Here is a 24,437-nt window from a genome sequence, read left to right as displayed (position 1 = left end):
TGGCATGTATCCATGATATAAAATGTTTTATTAAGATGCTACATAGAGGTGGAACTATAAAAGAAGAAAAAAACATGCAACTGTCAGAGCACCCAGAAGCTATAGGGGGCTAAGTAGGTCACTGACTAATATATAAAAAATGTCTTATACCACTGAATCCTCGCTGTCTGGCCTGACGTTAGCCTGCCCCTGAAACAAATCTACACTGCCAGCCCTAACCTTTTTTTTTTTTAACAATTCGTGTTTATTATGTTTCAAATGTACACATTTAACATCATATCACTGATCAGTATTCGTTGTACATTGAATAAGATATTATGAAATGTCATCAATAAACATAAACAGAAATAACTTTGCAGTGTCTATCCTGAGAAATTTCCGGGTCCAACCATACTGCCCATATTTTTTCAAATTTCTGGGGACAGCCCCTCCTAATGTACTGTATGTTAATTTATAGTAGGGGATAGCTTTTTGAATCAGGTTCTCCCATGTTGAGAACTTTGGGCCCCTGTCCAACTTCCAATGAATTTTTTTTTGCATACATGCACAGTAAAGTAATTAGAGTTCTCTCACCACGCTTGGGTGACACATCTTCCACCTGGTTAAGTAGCATTACCATGGGGTCAAGTGGGAGGGTCATTCCTGTTTTTTCTTTTATGTTTTCCGCCACTTTTCCCAAAAATCGTTGTGACCGTGGGCAATTCCACACTAAGTGCAGAAAATCTGCTGGGTATTGGCACCTAGGACATTACTGACTTATGTTAGGGTTAATTTTATGCAGCCTTTGGGGGGTACAATATATATGATGCAAGTATTTAGGTTGGGTTAATCTATCCTGGCTACTGATGACTCCCTCTAGAGTGGCTTCCAGGACATCTTCCCATTGCTCACTATTGAGTTGTGGGATATCCTGCTACCATTTGTCAAGCAATTTGGGCAAAGTTGTACTGCCTGCCAGCATCAGTCGGGCATAAAATAGAGACAGAACTTTCCCCAGTCCTTCTGTATGCACCAGACTTTCTACAGCTCCAGGTGTAACATCCACGGTTTGGCCTCAAAATTGAGCCTCCGCAGCATGGCGCAGCTGTATATATCTAAAGAACATTGTATTTGGTAAAGAGAAGGTATGTTTCAGTTCCTGAAATGAGAGACATGTGCCTTCTGGCATTATATCAAAAATATAGCTGACATTATACCGTGCCCACAATTGGGGATCCGGAATAGTGTTGAACTGTTTTAGATTTGGGTTACCCCATAGAGGCGTGTATTGTGAGTAGTATGGTGAGGGTTTTTGGAAGTGCTTCATTGCCATCTGCCATGCTTTAACAACCGTTTTCATCAGTGGGGTGGCTAGTCGGGTGTAGGTCATGCCCCTATAGAGGAGATTTTTAAGTTCCTCTAGGGAGCCCAAAGTTTTTGCCTCAAGCAAAGTAGCTGCATTAGTTAATATGGGGGAAGTCCATCTCCATGCTATTGCTAATTGTGAGGCCAGGTAATATATATATAGGGATTTGGAGCGGCTAACCCCCCTCTCGTAGTTGGCATCTGTAGTGTCTACAGAGAGATCCGAGGTTGATCGCCATTCCAGAACAGTGACAACATGTGGCCAGCCCTAACCTTTAAACTGTTTTGACAATGATAGGGATGCAGGACTGCAATAAGGCATTAATGGGTCCATGGCATGCCCACCTAACACCTGCAACACGCATATGACAATTCTGTCTCCTCATTGGAGGATTGGTTTTGTTTTAACAGGGCCGCCAGCCCTGGAGTACTGGTAAAAAGTGTTATTGAGCAATATTGCTTTAAGACTATAACTGATTGTAATGTTATGTTTTTGCCTATGATCCAAATGATCAGTCATCTAATCTGACCCACACCCTGGGTGTGTGAAAAGATCAGCCCAGGTGTATTCGGTTCCTACCTTTTAGTGGCCTATATTGAAGATATTTTTCATATCATTACACTATTTACCTCTTTTGCACAATTATTAAATATTTTCTCTCATTTAATATGGTCAAGGCACCACCTTACCGATTTCTACATTCCTTATATTAATTATTTGTCCTTATATTAATGATATTATTATTTTAAATTAGAGAGTGTTTTATTTACTATAGGAATCATCACATCTTATCTGTCGTACTGTATATTGGGCAATAATAGGAAACAATACTCCAATCCAAGCACATTACAGTACTTCAAATGGTTTTAACCCTTCCCTTGCAAGCAAAATTTCTGGATTAAGGATGCTTAGTGAAAAGCATGTTTCTCATAACGGGAAAACATACAGTAGGTGCTATATCATTGGTAGGCTGTCAGTTTGCTTGTCCACCACGCAATACCTACGTCAAGGGCTCTCAGACTTTGTCACCTCGTGATCTACTCTTGCCACCTGACGTCCATAATGAGATCTACTTTACAAACTCATAGCAGGATGGCACAGAGGCAATTATATGTATAAATATCCCCAGTATCCCAATTCAACCAAATGCATTGAAGTCTATGGGTGACAACATTTTTTTTCAAGCATGGGTTTTTACTGTTTTTTTTCCCACAGGTTGAATTCTCCTTTAACACCCATGTCTCTTATTTCTGATACAGCTGTAACATCTCTTTTATATTCTGCTATTGTCTATTGGATCTGCTGTGCTTTCAAGACTGGAACTGGAACATTAAATGCCTCTTAAAGTGTCTTTACTCTGATCTGCAGGCGTGTAAGTGATACATGTGAATCAGAGTCACTATTGTGGTTATGGGAATGTCCTATCCTAAGGGCTATATGCTGTCACTGCTTTTGTAAGTAATATACAACAATATAACACAATATATTCAAATGCTTCTGCCGAAAGATTAACAGGCGGCAATACCCTAATAACGAACCCCTGTGTTGTATAAAGTATGGAGCTAGTTGGTAAAATAATGTGATATATTGAGTAAAAACTCCCAGTCTGTTTTTGAAAAGTTTTGAAAAATGTAGGTCAAAAACTAAGAATTACAAGCTTGATTATTGATTGCTTTATTGATTGGCTGTTTATCATGTTACATCCATGCAAACGAGCGTATAATCTCAGTGGGGCCGAAACGCCTTTAAAGGGCAACTATAGCCCCTGAATTGTTTCCTCTATAAACTGTGACATTTCCTTTGTACAGCAGAGCTGAAAAGAAAAAAAAAACACATTTCTTTCTTGCAGCGGGTATAGACACAGGGACACACATGATATCAAATAGAAATGAAGTGGGTAGATGAACAGCTAGAATTCTTCATTGCATAGATCTGGTGTATGTGGGTAAGTGTATGATAGCTTAATGCCACAAAACTGGGCTTAACGTTTAAAATAAAGGGCAAGTCTTCTGAATAAAGTAGGACTAGCAGCTGAAATATATATATTCCATATATATACAAGCAGCAGTTTTCACATATGGCCTGCGCTTTTACCCTGGGGAGGTGTCTACTGTTAGGAAGGAGTGACATTTGTTTTAACCATTCACACTACTTTCCTTTACTCACGATATTGGTTGCTAGGACTCCCTAGCAACCATCTTGGCACCAAAAAACACTGTATAAAGCGCCATCTTGTGCACTGTTACTATTCCTTTCCCTGATGAAGGTTCAAATCTAGAACCGAAACGTTGGAAATAATAAACCTGCTTTGATTCAGATCCTTTTTTATTATTTTGTTGCTGATTGTCCGTGGAGTGCTGTCATCATTGGATATATATATATATATATATATATATATATATATATATATATATATATATATATATATATATATATATTCCAAATATGTCATACTCATCTGCTGTACCTGATGGGAAATTTAAACTCTCTACACCCATATAGGAACCATGGAGAAATTATGAACTTCAAGTATGCAATAATGATACATGCTGTTTCTTGCTTAGGTTACTTTGCTCACTTCCCTTTTAATATTTACTGTAACCGCATGTGAAATGTTAAGGATAAGGAGGAAAGTCACCAGGCTGTTGCTCTTCCAGTGTCGGACTGGACAACAGGATAACAGGAAAACTCCCGGTGGGCCCAGGTGTCAGTGGGCCCCTCATGCTGCTAAACATTTGGCCTATTTCATGGCCATTGCCTATATCTATGAGAACAAAGAGGCTAAATAGTTGGAAAAATAGAGTATAGTATACAAAGAAAAGAGACTAGGAGAATAGAGGTTGAGTGAGGAGAGGAAGAAAAATATTACTAAGAGTGGGCCCCTGGTTTAAGAATAATTGGTGGGTTAGTGGGCCCCTGGTGTCCCAGTCTGACAAGGTGCTCCTCTTCCTTGAAAAACTCACCTGCCCAGGGCAGGTTGCTGCCATATTCCCTACCTACCTGGGGCAATTCTTTTCCTCTTGAGATCTGAGGCAACTCCTGCAATGCTTCCTCCCCTCACTCCCCAGCGATTACCTTTTTTGCACAGGAGTGGGTCCATACATTGCTAGTGCAGAGAGAGCAATTGTGCTCTCTACACTAGAAGAGACAATTTTTGGTAAGTCAGGGGGCCCTGATCCCCGGTGCAGAAGTCAGCCTTTCGGCAGGGGCGCTCCGCCAATGAGGCGAGCTGAACCGCTCACCTCAGGCAAAAAGCCACTTCTGCACCTTTAATTTCTGTTTTTTAAATCGAAAATTCAGCTGTACTATTGCGAGAGAGTGCAATTGTGGTCTCCGCAATAGTGTTTCTGCCACCCCTCCCGACAGGTAAGCCGGTGGGGGGGCGGCATTGCAGGAGCCGCCTCAGGCGGCTCCTTAGTCAGAATCAGCGCTGCCTTTCGGTTAGCCATTCAAGTCACTGACAGGTTCCATCAAAATCAGTAAGGCTGGTGCAGGCATTAAGGGGTCCACCTCTGTCCCTAAATATAAAGACAATAATAATAAATATAAAGGCAATAATGCAGGACAAATGGCAAAATTAAATCAGTTAAAAAACACACCTTTATATACACACATACATAATGCTTCATTATACATATTACAAAGGGACTAAGCTTTACCTGCAACTTACTCCCAAACGTAACACTCCCGAAACTGGTTGCCCTTTTATTAGCCACCTGTGGGCTCACCTGACTATAGCTGGGAAGGGTGGGAGCTACAACATGGAGCTGGTCACTGCTCCTATATGAACTATAACAAACAAGGGAAAGTTGTGCTCAACACTAATTTTTAAAAACATTAAGCGGGGGTGCAATGAGATTGTGACCACAAAATTCACATAGACAAATACAAGAGTCCTCTGCACTCAACCCATTATCAATATATTAAGGACATTGAAACATTTTGTGCCTTAAGCTACTAAAAATGCCTTCCCCTTTGTAATATGTATAATGATAGCAATTTAATTCTTAATGAATCAGATGAAAGTTGATTGTAGGACTGGCCATATCGGGGGTGACTTTGCCGTAGTTGGCCAGCTTAAATATATTGCAATATATGGACAAACAATCCCTATTGGACTGGATTACATTGAGAGTATTATCACATAACCAGCCAAGTGGCAAATACCCTGCCTATGTTTAGTTTCACCTGTTTGGTAGTGTGGAGAGGGCAGGGGTCACTGGTTCATATACTGCTCAGGGTCCTATGTGATACCATGCAAAAGTAACTCTTACAACAAATTTGAGAGAATTATCACTGACTGTTGATGAGTTTCTTTCATCAAAAATTCTTTATCCTCCTAGAGCAGGGGTGTCCAACCTGTGGCCCGAGGGCTGCATGCGGCCCAGGATTGATATGAATGCGGCCCAGCTTGAACTTCCACCAATCCAGGAAACATCATGTTGCAATGTCACGCACAGAGAGCGTATGTACGCGGTCGTTAATGTGTGGTTTCAATTTTACATGGGGTGTATGGTATGTGGCTTCCCAGAGCTGAAAAAGCAGTTAACAAGTGAGCGTTTGGTTATTTACAAAGGCAGGTAAGCATTCTTCAGCAGCATCGCCCACTATAATAGGGATATATGCAGCACCTACATTTGTGAGCAACATTCGATTCGAAGGATTTTAATCCATCGATCGAAGGATATTCCTTCGATCAGGAAATTGTTAGGAAGCCTATGGGGAACTTCCCCATAGGCTAACATTGGCCTCGGTAGGTTCTAGGTGGCGAACTAGGGGGTCGAAGAATTTTTTAAAGAGACAGTACTTCGACTATCGAATGGTCAAATAGTCGAACGATTTTTAGTTCGAATCGTTCGATTCAAAGGTCGTAGTCGAAGGTCGAAGTAGCCCATTCATTCGATGGTCGAAGTAGCCATATTCGACCATTCGAAATTCAAACTTTTCTTCCTTTATTCCTTCACTCGAACTAAGTAAATGGGCCCCTTAGAGTAAAATTAGAACCAAATTATCTGATGAGCACCTTGAGAATTCACTGAGAATTGCAACTAATTCCATTCAACCAGATATTGATACATTAGTTTCTCAAACACAATGTCAAAAATCTCACTAGGTTTATGATACCCTCTTTTCTTTTACTTTTACAATAAAATACATCAAAAGTTAGAGTCAGTGTTTGTGTGTATTTTGTGTGTATTTTTCTTCTTCCAATGTGGCCCAGGGAAGCCAAAAGGTTGGACACCCCTGTCCTAGAGTAAATATGGTAATGTGCTTTTTTTACAAACAGAACCAGTAATCCTGCAGTATCTTCAGCCTTCACATCTCAATGTACTTTAGAGAAAGTACCCCAGTGCACATTATTTAGGCTTGCTGTCAGTGTTTTATAGCCTCTCCATTAGTAATTAATTAAAGCGATGTCTGGATAATAGCTTTCCAAATTCCCTCGGGGGCTATCAATATTTTCTCTGCACTGACGGACAAAGCATGCATGTGTTTGCTAATATCAGGGTTTATCTTGTCACAGTCCAGAGTTTACATAGGAGTTACAGTATGCTAATTTTACTCTGTGTCTAATTAATTATGACTAGCAATGTTTTAACCTTTCATATGAATCTTCCTTTATTTGCATTATCAATTATCATGGTAAATGGTTCTCATTTTTCAAAAATGGGCGAATTTACCCATGGCCAGTAATCCATGGCAACCAATCAGTGATTGGCTTTTTTTCAGCCAGCTGCAGGTAGAACAATAAATTGATTGGTCGCCATACGTTGGTGCCTACTGGTAAATTTGTTGATAAATGATCACAACTAATTGGATAGCTTCTAAAAAAAAACAACAAATTGGCAAACAGTGAATATGAGCCCGTAGTAAAGTTCATTTAAGTGAGGCACCTCACCTTTTATATACAGTATAGCAGTTCATATTTAAGTAGAAATCCAGGGAAATACCACAGTCCATCCCAGTCTAAGGGTGTATATCGCAAATAAGGAATAAAAATATATAGTGGGGTTTTCCCAAAAATTCAAAAAGCAGAGTGTATTAAAGTAATTTATTAGGACAAAAAAGTAGGTCACTTTTAATACACTCTGCTTTTTGACTTTTTGGGAAAGACCCACTATACATTTTTATTCCTTATTTGAGTCGAGCTTCTACCCTACCATGGTACCAGCCACATAGTTTGGGATCCACTGATCTGAGGTCTCTCACGCACACACTGTGGCCAATTTTATTAGCAAACTTGCATGTTCGCAGGGGCAGGGAAAGTGAAGCTACTCCATGTTTGTTTCTTGCAAAGTAGATAATTAGATTCCCAGTGCACAAATAACCTATAATAATGGACTCCTATTATAATAAAGGACTTCTGCTGACAAAAGAATAACCACAAAAAAGGAAGAGAATCAAAACTTTCTACCTTGCAAAAACCAAGCATGGAGGAGCTTAAATTAATCTGTTTAGCTGAAGCAGTAACAGAAATAATTAATCCTTACTGGAAGCAAAATCAGCCTATTGGGTTTATTTAAAGGGCATGTAAAGGCAAAAAAAAAATAAAATCCCATTTTTACTTTCTTTAATGAAAAAGAAAGCTATCTCCAATATACTTTAAATGTAATTAAAAAACGTGTACCGTTTTTAAAAGAAACCTGACTGTATGCAGTGAAATTCTCCCTTCATTTACTGCTGTGGATAGGAATTGTCAAACGGTCCCTAACTACTGAGCAGGGAAACAATCATACTTATGAACAGCATGGGGAGCCCCCGCCTTGCTTCCCAGCCATGCAGAATTCAAGCAGCTTTATTTATGACGATTACTAAGCAGCCCAGACCACACTGAGCATGTGCACAGTCTTAGTCTTGCAAAGATGTATTATAGACTTTACATGCCCTTTAAAGTTTAAAGGATTTTCTAGTAGACTTAAATGAGAACTAAACCCTAAAGTTAAAAAGCCCTACCCCCTTACCCTACATAGACCCTCTTCCTCCTCCCCAGCCTAAATGTTCCCCATGGCAAATGCCCCTAACATTTTACCCCTCGGTGCAGATTCAGGAGTTCACGTACGCCATCTTCTTCCCCATGGAAATCTTCGGAATGAGACCGGCGTGGCGGTGCATGCGCAGTTGGAGCAATTTTCTGTTCCGCGACAGCTGTGCATGCACAAAACTCTCAAAAATTGCAGAAGTGCCCGTCTCATTCTGAAGATTACTGAATCGGCTGAAGATGGCGCTCGTGAACACAGATGCCTGAATCTACACTGCTGGGTAAGTAAAACGTTAGGGGCATTTTCCCAGGGTAACACTTAGGCTGGAGGGGGGAGAAGGGAGGGGAGTCTGTGTAGGGTAGGGAGTAGGGATTTTTTAACGTTAGGGTTGAATTCTCCTTAAAAGGAGAAGCAAATCCAAAAGTTAAAAAACCCCTACCCCCCCTACCCTACATAGACCCCCCTCCCCCCACCCTAAGTGTTACCCCGGGTAAATGCCCCTAACGTTTTACTTACCCCTCGGTGCAGATTCAAGAATTTTCATGAGTTTCGGCACATGTGCAGTTGTCGCTAAAACAGAAAATTGCTCCAACTGCGCATGTGGCGCTCTCATTCCGAGGACTACCGCAGAGAAGAAGATGGCGCTCATGAACTCCGCTGGACAGAATCTGCACAGAGGCATAGATAAAGACTATGGGGCATTTGACCGGGGTAACACTTAGGCTGGGGGAGGAGGGGGTCTATGTAGGGTAGGGATTTTTTAACTTTTGGGTTTGCTTCTCCTTTAAGGTATGAAGATCCAAATTACGAAAAAGATCCCTAAGGGTAGGACTACACGAATGATTCCGGCGCGATTTGACGTTGGCATCAAGCAACATTTTTACCGGCCAGGCGAGGTGGTGACCCTATCCACAGTCCTATTTGCAGCCTCCATGTTGCTCCTCTTTACCTTCTCCGCAGCAGCCTCTGCAGTTCTAGGGGTACAAATTGTGGGAATTATTTATGAATGTTGACAACTGTCCTCCATTCAGTGGCATATTTTTCCATCGGGTTTGAAACAAAAGTTTCGGCCAAAGTTGCCTCAGTGAGGCAACTTCAGGCGATTATAGAAAACGCATCGCCGCGTGTGCATTAGCGCAGGCGTCTTTTCATTCTAGCCTATGGGGAAAAACGCAGAGGCAGTTCGGGGAGATAGTCGCGCAAGAGACAAGGCGATTGGTCGCCAGGCGACAAAATCTCCCCGAATCTCCTCATGTGGCCTTACCCTAAATCACATTGGCATCAAGCGGCAATTTAGCCGGCCAGGCCAGTAAAACACCGGCCAGATGGCAACCGTATCTACAGCAACATTTTACCAAATCATGTGACAAAAATATCAATTTAAAAAAAAACAAAATACGCTACAAACTTTTTCTCGCTGGTTGAAATTTTATATTTTTTGTGGGAACTTTTTCCTTTTGTTTTTATCCTACAAACAATGTTGGCAAATACCAGTAAGACGCGGGAGAAAACAATAAGAATCGGTTTTATTAAAGGTCATTCGCTTCTGATGTTTTCTAAGCTCTGAACTACAATATTTTTCCTATACTTAAGTGTCTGGCGCTCGGGGGCCTGGAAAATATTCCCTAAAGGGAATATAAGCGGCTTTGTGGAGTATAAATAGAAAATAAAGTGAGTTATAAAGTTAGAGAGTGACGGACCATTAGATTTGGGCCAGACGAGCGGCCAAAACACACCCCTCGCCAAAGCCGCCACCCCCCCCTGAGCGTGTGTGAGTGAGCCCATCCGAGAAGTTCAACCCGAAGGCTCCGGGGCAGCCATGTTGTGTAGCTGTCAGTCCTGACTCTCTCTCCATCTCTCTGCCCCCTCCCTCCGCTCTATCCTTCCTCCCTAGGGAGACTGCGCGGCCCCAGCCCAGACAGAGCCGACATCCTCCAGAGCTGCCCGAGTAACGGAGCTTGCGGGAGGGAGGAGGCGCCCTCGGAGCTCAGGCCTTCTTACAGGTAACGGGAGCTTTAAGGGAGACACGGGGGAGAGGCAGGGCTGGCGGGAGAGCGCACTGCGCTGGAGAAGGGGAGCACGAGCAGCAGGCCGTGTGTGTGGGATATTGGCAGAGAGAGAGAGCGGGGAAGTTTGGCTTCTGCTGTTGTCTAACATTGACTGTCACTGACACGTTACTGGGGGAACTGTGCAACTTACCACTTTCCTACTCTGCTGCAAAAACTACTTCTCTGGTGGGAACCAAAGTCAGGGGGGGGCACAACATACTCAGTCAGCTAATACTGGGGCATAAAGTACCACTATACTCAGGGTAATCCTGGGTCACAGTATAAACTGCCATACGTACAACGTAAAGTACCACCATACTCATGGTATTCCTGGGACACAAGGGTTGCCACCTGGCCGCTATTTTACCCTCCTGGCCTGTAAGAATGATGGCTGATCCCAATGTTATTAATAGGGAGAAAAGTTAAATATAAAGGAAGGCCGGTATTTTTTCCCAGAAAAGGTGGCAACCCTATGAAGTACCACCATACTCAGGGTAATATTGGGGCACATCATAAAATACCACCATACTCGGTAATATTGGGGCACAGCAAAGTACAGCTATACTCAGGGTAATCCTGGGGCACAGTATAAAGTACCACCATACTCCGAGTAATAATGGGGCACAGCATAAATTGCCATACTCCGGGTAATACAGGGGCATAAAGTACCGCCGTACTCTGGCTAATCCTGGGGAAAAGAATAAAGTACCACCATACTCAGGGTAATATCGGGGCACAGCATAAAGTACTGCTGTACTCAGGGTAATATTGGGGTACATCATAAAGTACCACCATACTCAGGGTAATATTGGGCCACAACAAAGTAGTGCTGTACTCAGGGTAATATTGGGGTACATCGTAAAGTACCACCATACTCAGGGTAATATCGGGGCACAGCATAAAGTACTGCTGTACTCAGGGTAATATTGGGGTACATCATAAAGTACCACCATACTCAGGGTAATATTGGGCCACAACAAAGTACTGCTGTACTCAGGGTAATATTGGGGTACATCATAAAGTACCACCATACTCAGGGTAATATTGGGCCACAACAAAGTACTGCTGTACTCAGGGTAATATTGGGGTACATCATAAAGTACCACCATACTCAGGGTAATATCGGGCCACAACAAAGTACTGCTGTACTCAGGGTAATATTGGGGTACATCGTAAAGTACCACCATACTCGGAGTAATATCGGGGCACAGCATAATGTACCACCATTCTCGGGGTAATATTGCTGCACATAATAAAGTACCACCATACTCAGGGTAATATTTGGGCACAGCAAAGTACTGCTGTACTCAGGGTAATATTGACACAGCAAAGTACATCTACAGTATAAAGTACCACCATACTCAGGGTAATAATGGGGCACAGCATAAACTGCCATACTTGGTAATACTGGGGCATAAAGTACCACCATACTTCATTATTTATTTTTTCATAGTTTTTTTTGCCTTCTTCTGACTCTTTCCAGCTTTGAAATGGGGGTCACTGACCCCATCTAAAAAAAACTAAATAACTTAAAAACCACAAATAATAAAAAAAATGAAAACCAAATCTCAAGGCAAACCCCTTTAAAGGGATACTGTCATGGGAAAAATTTTTTTTTTTCAAAATGAACCAGTTAATAGTGCTGCTCCAGCAGAATTCTGTACTGAAACAGATTTTTTTATAGTCAATTTTGAAATCTGACATGGGGCTAGACATATTGCCAATTTCCCAGCTGCCCCAAGTCATGTGCTCTGATAAACTTCAATCACTCTTTACTGCTGTACTGCAAGTTTGAGTGATATCACCCCCTCCCTTCCCCCCCCCCAGCAGCCAAACAAAAGAACAATGGGAAGGTAACCAGATAGCAGCTCCCTAACACAAGATAACAGCTGCCTGGTAGATCTAAGAATAACACTCAATAGTAAAATCCCATGTCTCACTGAGACACATTCAGTTACAATGAGAAGGAAAAACAGCAGCCTGTCAGAAAGCATTTCTCTCCTAAAGTGCAGGCACAAGTCACATGACATGGGGCAGCTGGGAAATTGACAAAATGTCTAGCCCCATGTCAGATTTCAAAATTGAATATAAAAAATTCTGTTTGCTCTTTTGAGATTTCAGTGCAGAATTCTGCTGGAGCAGCAGTATTAACTGGTTCATTTTGAAAAAAAAATTTTTTTCCCATGACAGTATCCCTTTAACATATGGATTGGAACCAAAAATGTGTACCTGTGCTTTTTTTGGGCGGATCCACATGTTTTCCTTTAATTATGGTAAATGTTCTTTCTAGATTAGAAAATAGCAGTTACAATAAGGTACATCCTTGGTTTTAAGCTAATATTTGGATCACTAAGCTGATTCCTTGACTTCGTTTGGGTTCCTAAGAAAAAGAATAGGAAACGGTACCATAGACAATACTACTTAACCTCAGGAATGACTCAAAAGTGCCACTCATTTTGTTTTAAAGTTAGTTTCTGGGTTGAAAGTTTCTTGAATGAAAAGTCACTTTAATATTTCAGTTTTGAAAAAATTGTTTACTTAATTATAATGAAATAATCCACATTTTTAAAAATGATTTCTCTGTAATAATAAAACAGTCCCTTGTACACAATCCAAACTAAGATATAATTAATCTTTATTGGAAGCAAAACCAATTTACAGGGTTTATTTAAAATTATTTGATTTTCTACTAGACTAGGTACTAGGTATGAAGCTCTAAATTACAGAAAGATCCGTTATCCGGAAAACCCCAAGTCGCAAGCATTCTGGATAACCGGTCCCATACCTGTATATATGTAATGTTGACATTTTAAATGAATGTACAATTTGTTGAATTGTTGAGGTTGTAGTATAACTGTAATTGTCAATGTCTGAGACGACACGGACGCAACCCTCCGTTTAAAGGACCAGTAACTTAAAAAAAAATTTGTTTGTACTTAGAGGACCAGTAACATAAAAAAATTTGTTTGTACTTAATGAAAAAAAAACCACCAAGACACTTTTAACTTTAAATTCGCAGTGTCTTTATTAAGAAATAACTTACAGATTCTCCACTTGCGCTCCTCTTCAGAAAGGACGACAATCCACTGTACGGTGCTCGATTTCTCCTCCCTGGCTATCTCATACGAGAAATCGAGCACCGCACGATAGATCATCGCCCTGTCGCCGTTTCTGAACAGGAGCGCAAGCGGAGAATCAGTAAGTAATTTCTTAATAAAGACTTTGCAAATTTCAAGTTAAATGTGTCTTGGTTTTTTTTTTTTCTATGGTATTGGTCCTTTAACCAAACACCCCAAATTAGCCTAGGCGACTGCAGGTTTGTGAAAATCAGATCATTTCTCATATTAATTGGATATTACAGTGAATTGTGCAGGTGAATAGAATTCTAATCCCCCTTCTACTTTTCTGTTTGAATAGAGGGCTTTCTATGAACATGTCAGTGATATTTTTGAAAAGGTCTATTCGGAGAGGGATGATTTCTCTTGCAAATGCAAAGGGATATTCTAGGTCATTTTATTCTGGGTTATTTTATAGTTCATGATATAGAGGGCTAAGCTGCAGAGGATTCACCTGTTTGATGTAACTTTGGGAGGCCAGATCATTCCTCTTAATCTGCCCACCTATTGTCATAACAGATCTTTGTTTTTCTTACACCATAGATTTAAATATAGCAATTTGCTCTCTCCAACTAGTCACCGTAGGCCAGTTTTTTCCTTTTAGGTTTGGTCAGGTCAGGACATCCCTATCTGAATTACTGTATCAGGCAGTTGCTAGGGCCATTCCTTGCAGCAATATTTATCCATGGTCAAAAATGCTGCCATATTGTGCTGTAGTCTGGGTGATATATTCTTAACCTCAGTAGCCAGATGCTATAGACCATTCTTAGGAAAGTACTGATTATATACATTTTGTTTACTTATCACCTGTGTCACCTTGGAATACCACAAATTAACATAGAGATAGATACAGATAGAGATAGATACATATAGAGATAGATACATATAGAGATAGATACAGATAGAGATAGATACAGATAGAGATAGATACAGATAGAGATAGATACAGATAGAGATAGATACAGATAGAGATAGATACAGATAGATACAGATAGAGATAGATAGAGATAGATAGAGATAGATAGAGATAGATAGAGATAGATAGAGATAGATACAGATAGATACAGATAGATAGAGATAGATACAGATAGAGATAGATACAGATAGAGATAGATACAGACAGAGATAGATACAGATAGAGATAGATACAGATAGAGATAGATAGAGATAGAGATAGATACAGATAGATACAGATAGATACAGATACAGATAGATACAGATAGATACAGATAGATACAGATAGATACAGATAGATACAGATAGATACAGATAGATACAGATAGATACAGATAGATACAGATAGATACAGATAGATACAGATAGATACAGATCGAGGATTCGTACGATTTTCGGACCGTGGGCGGAGAGTCCCGACATTTTTCGTCCGGCGGAGATCGGTCAGGTTTGATTTTGTCCCGACCGATCCCGCCGGAGCCCATTGCGCTCTCATTGTAATCTGATCGTTGGGCCATAGGGCCGAACGTTCAGATTACCCCCGATATAGCCATGCCCGTTAATGGCATATCGGGGAAAGATTGGCTCGGTTTGCGATGTTGCCAATCGAGCGGTTTTTATCGTCTATGGCCACCTTTATATAGTCACTTATTGCTTTAAGGTCCCCATAGATGCAACGATTCTTCTTTGGTGAACGACCGATTTCAGTGCAGTCCGACCAATCCGTCAAAACACTTAATGGATGAAAATGGCCCTAAAAAAAACTGTTGGATTTATTCAATTTATTAACAATTGGTTTTATTAAACCTCCACCATTGCTTAACAATTCATTCAAAACATTAAATAAGCATTTGTGATTCAGAGCAATCAAATCACTGTCGATTCCAGGAAAACAGAAAATCTGCTAAGGCAGAATACATGTTCAACACAAGGCTTGCTCATTTAGTTCAGGTTGATATATCACCCCTTTAGTATTGTCATGAAAGAGCCTGTTCTGACGGTGCCCTTGCAGTTATAAATGTCTGATGATGAATGCTTACTGACAGCTGCTACAACTCCATTATATCAGTGTGTTTCCTTATCAAGGATTTCAGCTGTTCAGGAATACCTTCTGGCTCATGGGTGCTATATAGCCCTATATAGGCTCATTCGGATTTATGAAAATATATTTATAATTTACCTAACTTATTCACGGGTTTTAGAATTTAACTGTTTTATGAGTATTAAACCACTGGATATCTCAAGGGATTGGATATCTTTACATTGGACATTACAAGGAGCTTTGGTTTGTTCGGACGTTTTTTTTCACATAAGGACTATAAATAAAAAAGAAGAAAATAAGAAAAAGAGAACAAAGTATGATATAAAGTTTTATTATGGACTCACACTTAATGGTTAATTGTTTGGATTATAAAGATATGTTGGTGCACGCTAATCTGTATGTTTGGCGAAGGGGTCCGCCCCCGAAACGTTACATCACTGACGTGAATAAACACGCAGGGGTTCGCCCCGCTACATTTGCCCTCGTGTGTTTGGCGATTTCTTCCTACTGAATTCCTTGGAGAGGTATCGATCTCTTTTCCACACACCGGGCAGCAATTTTGGAGAGGCTGGGGAAAAATAGGTATCGTGTTTGCTATATAGTCTTGTAATGTAGGTGCCCAGTCAGGGATTTCGGATTTGGACGCCTCTTTGTTATGTTAGACATCCAGAGAGACGCTTATTGCCGCAGGCAGTGATCCATACCGGACATTTGTATGACCTTATGCCAAGTTAGTCTTTTGTGTGAAGTGAAATAAGCACATATACATGCCAGGACTGGGTTGGTGTCTCCCTGATGGCATGGAGTTTGCTGACATGTCTGCATTGTGCAAGAGGAGTCTGAAACAGACACACACACACAGCATAAGTAGCCCTGGGGGGATTAGGTTGACGTGATTAAAGGAACAGTTCAGTGTAAAAATAAAAACTGGGTAAATAGACAGGCTTTGCAAAATGAAACATGGTTCCAATATAGTTACTTAGCCAAAAATGTAATGTATAAAGGCTGGAGTGACTGGATGTGTAACATAATAGCCAGAACACTACTTCCTGCTTTTCAGCTCTCTAACTCTGAGTTAGTCAGTGACTTGAAGGGGGGGCCACATGGGACATAACTGTTCAGTCAGTTTGCAACTGATCCTCAGCATTCAGCTCAGATTCAAAAGCAACAGTTATGGCCCATGTGGCCCCCCTCAAGTCACTGATTGGTTACTGCCTGGTAACCAATCAGTGGAAACCAAGAGAGCTGAAAAGCAGGAAGTAGTGTTCTGGCTATTATGTTACACATCCAGTCACTCCAGTCTTTATACATTACATTTTTGGCTAACTATTAGAAACATTTTTTATTTTGCCCAGCCTATCTATTTACCTAGTTTTTAATTTTTATACTGAACAATTCCTTTGAATGTACTCTTCCTTCTTATATATCACAAGTGCTTGTAACATCTTTTTCACAAAGATTCATATTATGTAGTAACTGTTGGCCAAGGCTTTCGTGTTATTGTGTGAATATGTATTGTGTAACGTTTATTCTTTACCTTCCTAGTTGCTTGGTCTCCAGTAAGTTTTGGGCTCTCCGCAATGTTCTGGAGATAGTACAGGTATGGAACCTGTTATCCAGAATGCTCAGGACCTGGGTTTTCTTTCCATAATTTGGATCTGCATTCCATAAATCTACTAGAAGATTGTTTAAAAATGAAATAAACCCAATGGGCTGGTTCTGCCTCCAATAAGGATTAAAACTGGCCATAGATGCAAAGATCCGATCGTGCGAATCATCATACGATCGGACTTCCTCATCTCCTGACCTGCCACTAATCATTCAGATAAAATAGTTAAAGCCAATCTTCTGCCCCTGACAGCAATCGTACAATATCTATGTCCGACAAAGCTGGTGACAGTCTCCTTCTGAAAATCGTACGATCGGCAATACACGCAGAGATATTATCAGCAGCCAACAGAAATTTTCTAACCTGTCCGATCGACCGAACAACCGATCTCCGCCGGACGAAAAATGTCGGGACTCACCACACACGGTCCGAAAATCATACGAATCCTTGATTCGTACGATTCGATCTTTGCGTCTATGGCCAGCTTTAGTTGGGATCAGGTACAAGCTACTGTTTTAGTATTACAGAGAAAAGGGAAATAATCTTTAAAAATTTGGATTATTTGGATAAAATGGAGTCTAGGAGATAAACTTTCAATAATTTGGAGCTTTCTGTTTAATGGGTTTACTGGTAACGGATCCCATACCTGTACAGAAATCTGATGCATAATTTCCAATCTGAATGGATCGCGCAGGTTCATGCGCCAGGTGACCCACCAGAAAATTACACACATACTTTCCCAGGAGCAGTAACCCATAGCAATCAATCAGCAGGTAGGATTTACTTAATAGATAAGTCCAAATTATTGAAATTATTATAGCCATGGGGGCAGCCATTCAAGCACAGGATACACAGTAGATAACAGATAAGTACTACTATAGTTTATATAAACAAGCTGCTGTGTAGCCATGGGGGCAGCCATTCAAGTACAGGATACACAGTAGATAACAGATAAGTACTACTATAGTTTATATAAACAAGCTGCTGTGTAGCCATGGGGGCAGCCATTCAAGCACAGGATACACAGTAGATAACGGATAAGTACTACTATAGTTTATATAAACAAGCTGCTGTGTAGCCATGGGGGCAGCCATTCAAGCACAAGATACACAGTAGATAACGGATAAGTACTACTATAGTTTATATAAACAAGCTGCTGTGTAGCCATGGGGGCAGCCATTCAAGCACAGGATACACAGTAGATAACAGATAAGTTCTGAAGAATCCCATTGTATACTACATACCGGTAGCTGATCTGTTATCTGCTGTGTAGCCTGTGTCTTTTCTCCTTTTTTATCTTTGATAAAAACACCAGTTTTAGCAGTGCAATGCATCGCTGCATTATGTTTTCATTTTCAAAAACAAACAAAAAACAGGTATTGGATCTGTTATCTGGAAACCCATTATCCAGAAAGCTCTGAATTACGGAAAGGCCATCTTCTGTAAGATCCATTTTATCCAAATAATCCAAGTTTTTAAAAATGATTTCCTTTTTCTCTGTAATAATAAAACAGTAGCTTGTACTTGATCCCAACTAAGATATAATTAATCCTTTTTGAAAGCAGAACAAGCCTATTGGGTTTATTTAATGTATGTATGATTCTCTAGTAAGGTATAAAGATTCAAATTACGGAAAGATCTGTTATCCATAAAGCCCCAGGTTCTGAGCATTCTGGATAACAGGTCCCATACCTGTATTTTATGTATGGCTTGACAAAGGGCCTGCGTAGCCCGAAACGTTGGCCCATGGCATTTAAGTAAAGGTTTACAAATTTTCAAAAATACCGGAGTGCTGCTGCTTTATTTATTTAATACCTGTATTTTATAAACACACTGTCTTTTTCCAGCAAATCTTTTTGTCCCTCTTTCTATTTCCAAAATGTTGGGAGGTATGCAGTAGTTGTGATACAGCATGCAGTGGTTTCTATGTTGCCATGTAAACTGACTGTATTACTAACCAGCCTTGTATTGTGACTTTTATATTCTTTTTATACAGTATATGTGACTTGGTGCCTAAGCTCTGGTAACTGACTGCAGCTCAGAGCATGTGCTGTGAAACAGTAGAAACTGGGGGTGTATTTAGAGGCACATAGCTTCCCTGTTAAAGGAGAACTAAACCCTAAAAATGAATATGGCTAAAAATTCCATATTTTATATAGTGAACTTATTGCACCAGCCTAAAGTTTCAGCTTGTTAATAGCAGCAATGATCCAGGACTTCAAACTTGTCAAAGGGGGTCACCATCTTGGAAAGTGTCTGTGACACTCACATGCTCAGTGGGCTCTGATTGGCTGTTGAGAAGCTAAGCTTAGGGCTCGTCACTAATTATCCAGCAGAAAATGAGCTTCCCCTGTAATATAAGCTGATGCTACAGGTTTGCTGATTATTATATTCTGATGCTAATTGCACTGGTTTCTGTGCTGCCATGTAGTAATTATCTGTATTAATTACTAATCAGCCTTATATTGTGACATTTCTATTCTATGTGTACTGTATATTGTGAGTGGGTCCCTAAGCTCAGTAAGTGACAGCAGCACAGAGCATGTGCAATGAATCAGCAGAAAAGAAGATGGGGAGCTACTGGGGCATCTTTGGAGACACAGATCTTTACTGCTAAAGGGCTGTGGTTGCCTTGGGCTGGTACAGAAGCACAAAACATAATGTACTGGTATAGAAGCTCATATTTCTAGCCTAGTCGGTGCATCTGTGTGCTTGTGTGTGTCTTTACATATCATAGTACAGCCCAGGGGGTTGCAGAGCTGGAGTTCTTTTGTGAAAGACAAATACAAGATTCCTCTGCACTCAACCCATTATCAATATATTTAAGACAGAGACATTTTGTGCATACTGCTACTGAAAAATGTCTTACCCTTTAAACAAAACAGGGATTGTTTGTCCATATATTGCAATATATTTAAGCTGGCCAACTACGTCAAAGTCATCCCATATCTGGCCATATGGGCTTTTGTGAAAGCCCATATTAAAAGCACAAGTCAAATGCTGTTTCTTGTATTATTGTTGAAGTCCCTAAGGCACCGCACATTACAATCTAATCTCGAGTGAAAATGGCAGCTAAATGTCAAAGCCGAGTTCCCATATATCATATCAGTTTATGCTTCCCCCCCCCCAAAGCATTTGTTTAAGAAATTCTCTACATAGCTGTTTGACAGGGTATGAATAATTGAATATTTGTACAATAAATAGGTGATTTTTATTGCTACAGCCGTGCATAAACATTAGCTACTAAAGGGGAAATAAACTCAAAAATAAATTTTTACGTAACGGAAGAAAATATAATTTTGAATCGGCTTCAAAAAAGGAACAAAAATGCTATTATCATCCTACTTAAAAATGGTATCCCGTTCACGCCACTTGTTATGTTTCCTATTAACAGATTTACCTTTAAATGTAATGGACTAATATAGTACAACACAGGTCAAATTTATGTGAATTTTTTTTTACCCTAATAAATTTGACTATACATTGCAACTGGGAGGTTTTTTTAAGAAAAATTCAAATGTATAAAATTCGATTAATTGGTGCTGACCCGAAAATTCGAATCGTATTCAAATCGAATTTGAATCTTACAAATCGAGTTTCCCTCCGAACAAAAAACTTGAACGTCAGGAAGGAAATGAACATATTCAAATAGTTCCACGGACTTCTGCCATTGACTTAAAAATGAACTCTAAGGGGCAAATTCACTAAGATTCGTAGTTGCGCCAGGCGTAACTTCGCCGCACTTCGCCAGGCGTAGTTTCACCAGCGCTTCGCAAATTCACTAAAATCCGAAGTTGCACTCAGGGGTAGCGTAAGGTTGCGAAGTTGCGCTAGCGTTGATTCGCTAAGCGAAGCGAAGTTACGCTTGCGATGGTTAATTTGCATACGGCGCCAAATTCAAATTTCAATGGAGAAATATGTAGCAGCACTACAAATGCCTGGGAAACCTTCAAAACATCAAATAAAATTTTTATTTTGTCCTACACATGTGCCCACTGTATAGGTAAGTTGCCATGAGTTAAAAAAAACTCTTTTTCAGCCTATCACCCATAATATAGAAAAAACGCCAGCGTTTTTTGGGACTTAGAAAAAATTTGAACTTTTTTTGAAGCAATCCCTATCTACTCTGAGGTGGCGAAGGAAGTCTAGCGTAAAAGGTAGCGTTCAGTACACTGCGCGCGTTAGTGAATTTGCGTAGTTACGTCCGTTGCGCAAATTCGCCAGGCGTAAGGGTGCGAAGTAACACTAGCGAATTTACGCCAGCGTTCGTTAGTGAATTTGCAAAGTAACGATGACCAACGCTAGCGAATCAACGCTGGCGTTAGGTGCTTCCGCGCTTAGTGAATTTGCCCCCAAAGGTTTTAGGTGGTGAATATTTGAATTAGAACTGTTTCCATGGTCCGTGTGATAAATCTCATTCGAATTGGGGGATTAAAATTCGAATGTGTGAACTTTGACACCAAAAAAACATTTCAAGAATTCGAATTAACTATTCGACCCTTAATAAATCTGCCCCTTACAGTTATTCAAAATGTTCAGTGGTTTTAAAGTTATTTGTATTGTAAGTGAAGTTGAAGCAATGTTTGTTTATACCTTTTTTTTTGTTGCCTGACTCCTGAAACAATACAGTAAAATTCAGCTTTTCTACGGTCACCGGGGAGAAGAGGAGAGAGAACCGGGAAGATACTGCTTTTCGATAGCGGCTGTGTTTAGAAAAAAATGTTACAATGTCCATCTCCCGTGTACACACATTTTTCAGAAAATTTGATATTTGCTTTTGGGAAAAACACATGACTTTTTGTCACCAAACAAGGAAGTAAAAAATGTTTTCCCCTTCCCACCCCTAATTTGCATATGCAAATTAGGATTCATTCGGTATTCGGCCGAATCTTTCACAAAGGATTCTTTGGTTCGGCCAAATCTAAAATAGTGGATTCGGTGCATCCCAAATTAACATTAGGTATGCACCGAATCCACTATTTTGCATTCGGCCCAACCCCGGAATCCTTCGCGAAAGATTTGGCCGAATCCGAACCCTAATTTGCATATGCTAATTAGGGGTGGGAATGGGAAAACAATTTTTACTTCCTTGTTTTGTGACAAAAAGCCACACAATTTCCCTCCATGCCCCTAATTTGCATATGCAAATTAGGGTTCGGCTGGGCAGAAGGATTCGTCGGAATCCTGCTGAAAAAGGCCGAATCCCAAACCGAATCCTGGATTCAGTGCATCCCTAATTAACATTTTCAAAAGGTTCGACGGATCTCTGCCATTGACTTGTAAATGAACTCTGCAGGTTTTAGGTGGCAAAAATTAGAACTGTCTCAAGGGTCAAGGTGTGATAAATTTCCAATTCAAATTAGAGTTGGTGATTTAGAATTATTATTTGTAAATGTTAACCAAAGAAAAGTGAAAATTCGGATTTACCATTTTGCCCCTTAGTGTAAAATTAAATTAAGATTTATGATGGTGAACAAGCTTTTAATTAATACATTTTAGTACTGGTATGGGACCTGTTATCCAGAATGCTCGGGACGTGGGTTTTTCTGAAAAAGAGACCTCTTCTGTAATATGGATCTTCATACCTTGTCTACTAGAAAATCATGGAAACATTAAATAAACCGAATAAGATGGTTTTGCCTCCAATAAGGATTAATTATACCTTCGTTGGGCTCAAGTAAAAGCTACTGTTTTATTATTACAAAAAAATTCATTTTTAAAAATTTGGATAATTTGACTAAAATGGAGTCTATGGGGGCCTTTATGTAATTCGGAGATTTCTGGATAACGGGTTTCCAGATAATGGATCCCATACCTGTACAGGGATCTGATACATCATTTCCAATCTGAATGGATAGCGCAGGTTCATGCTCCAGGTGACCCACCCAAAAAATTACACACACACACACATACTTGCCCAGGAGCATTAGCCCGTAGCAACCAATCAGCAGGTAGGATTTACTAGTCACCTGTTTAAACCCAAACATCTTATTGTTTTCTTTTAATAAGCTTCCATTCCTTTGTACATATCTTTAGGCTGAAGGCACATGGGATATTTCCTACAGATCACTTATTATTATTAGTTTTATTTATCCTTGAGTGAGAGGTTTTAACTTTGTGAGTGTTACAATCTGTGGGGGAGGAAAAGCTTCTTTTTGGTACAAATTATACATTTTCCATTCTGTATTGCTGTTTTAAAAAGCACTGCCCTAATTAATAAAAGACAATAATTTACAGTCCGCCCCCAAATTCTAGCTGTATGCATTTGGGACCATCCTTTTTGCTTCCCATGGGTTTTTTACAGACACAGCACACCACTGGTTGTACAGGTATGGGACCCATTATCCAGAATGCTCTGGTCCTGGTGTTTTCCAGATAAAGGATCTTTCCGTAATTTAGATCTCTCTGCCTTAGATTTACCAAAAATCATGTAAAAAATAAATAAACCCAAAAGGCTTGTTTTGCCTTCAGTAAGGAATAACTTTGTTTGGATCAAGTTACTGTTTTATTATTACGGAGAAAAATGGAATCACAAAAATTACAGCATTACTTTAAGGGTTTACTGGTGTATTTATATAGACCTTTCTGATAAAGCTTACTTTTATCCTTTCCTTTAAGCATCCACTTTGGTTTTGTTAAAGATTCCCCTTTAGGTTGAAGGTTGTTGGCATATGAAGAGTTTTTTGTTTTTATCTGACCCTGATTTGGCATTCTTTTACACTTAATTGAATACTATTTTCCTGCTAATCCTGGGCATTAAATTCTTGCAGTTTATGTTCTAAGGCAGTGCTGTCCAACTTCTGTGGTACTGGGGGCCAGAAATTTTTCTGACCTTCACGGTGGAGGGCCGATAATGGAAGCCAGTGTTGACCACTCCCTGTTTTTAAACCACACCCACTTTAAACCACACCCATATTAACACAAGGCCATGTACACATTAATTGTGGTAGCACACCAAAAGATCAAATGATTGGTGCTCACTGCAGGGATATCATTTATCACTCATATGTGAAAAAAGTTGTCATATTAAAGGAATTGTTCAGTATAAAAATAAAAACTGGGTAAATAGACAGGCTGTACAAAATAAAAAATGTATCTCATATAGTTAATTAGCCGAAAATGTAATGTATAAAGGCTGGAGTGACTGGATGTCTAACATAATAGCCAGAACACTACTTCCTGCTTTTTAGCTCTCTAACTCTGAGTTAGTCAGCGACTATAAGGGGGGCCACATGGGACATAACTGTTCAGTGAGTTTGTAATTGATCCTCAGCATTCAGCTCAGATTCAAACGCAACAGTTATGACCCATGTGCATTGCATTCCAGTTTATGAAACCATAAT

The 24,437-nt window shown here is 40.0% G+C and overlaps 1 protein-coding gene across 1 annotated transcript in view; it reads left to right on the top strand.

The window, feature by feature from the left end:
* The first annotated feature begins 10,042 nt into the window (after positions 1-10,042).
* Positions 10,043-24,437, top strand: part of rdx.S (radixin S homeolog) — a 53,180-nt gene continuing 38,785 nt past the window's right edge. The window contains exon 1 of the mRNA XM_018250335.2: positions 10,043-10,328. The gene's annotated coding sequence lies outside the window, so the exon portion shown is untranslated. The remainder of the gene's footprint in view (positions 10,329-24,437) is intronic.

Source organism: Xenopus laevis, chromosome 2S, assembly GCF_017654675.1.
Source record: "Xenopus laevis strain J_2021 chromosome 2S, Xenopus_laevis_v10.1, whole genome shotgun sequence".
Taxonomy (NCBI): Eukaryota; Metazoa; Chordata; class Amphibia; order Anura; family Pipidae; genus Xenopus; species Xenopus laevis.
Note: the sequence above shows the minus strand (reverse complement) of the source record. Positions and strands in the feature narration are given on the sequence as shown.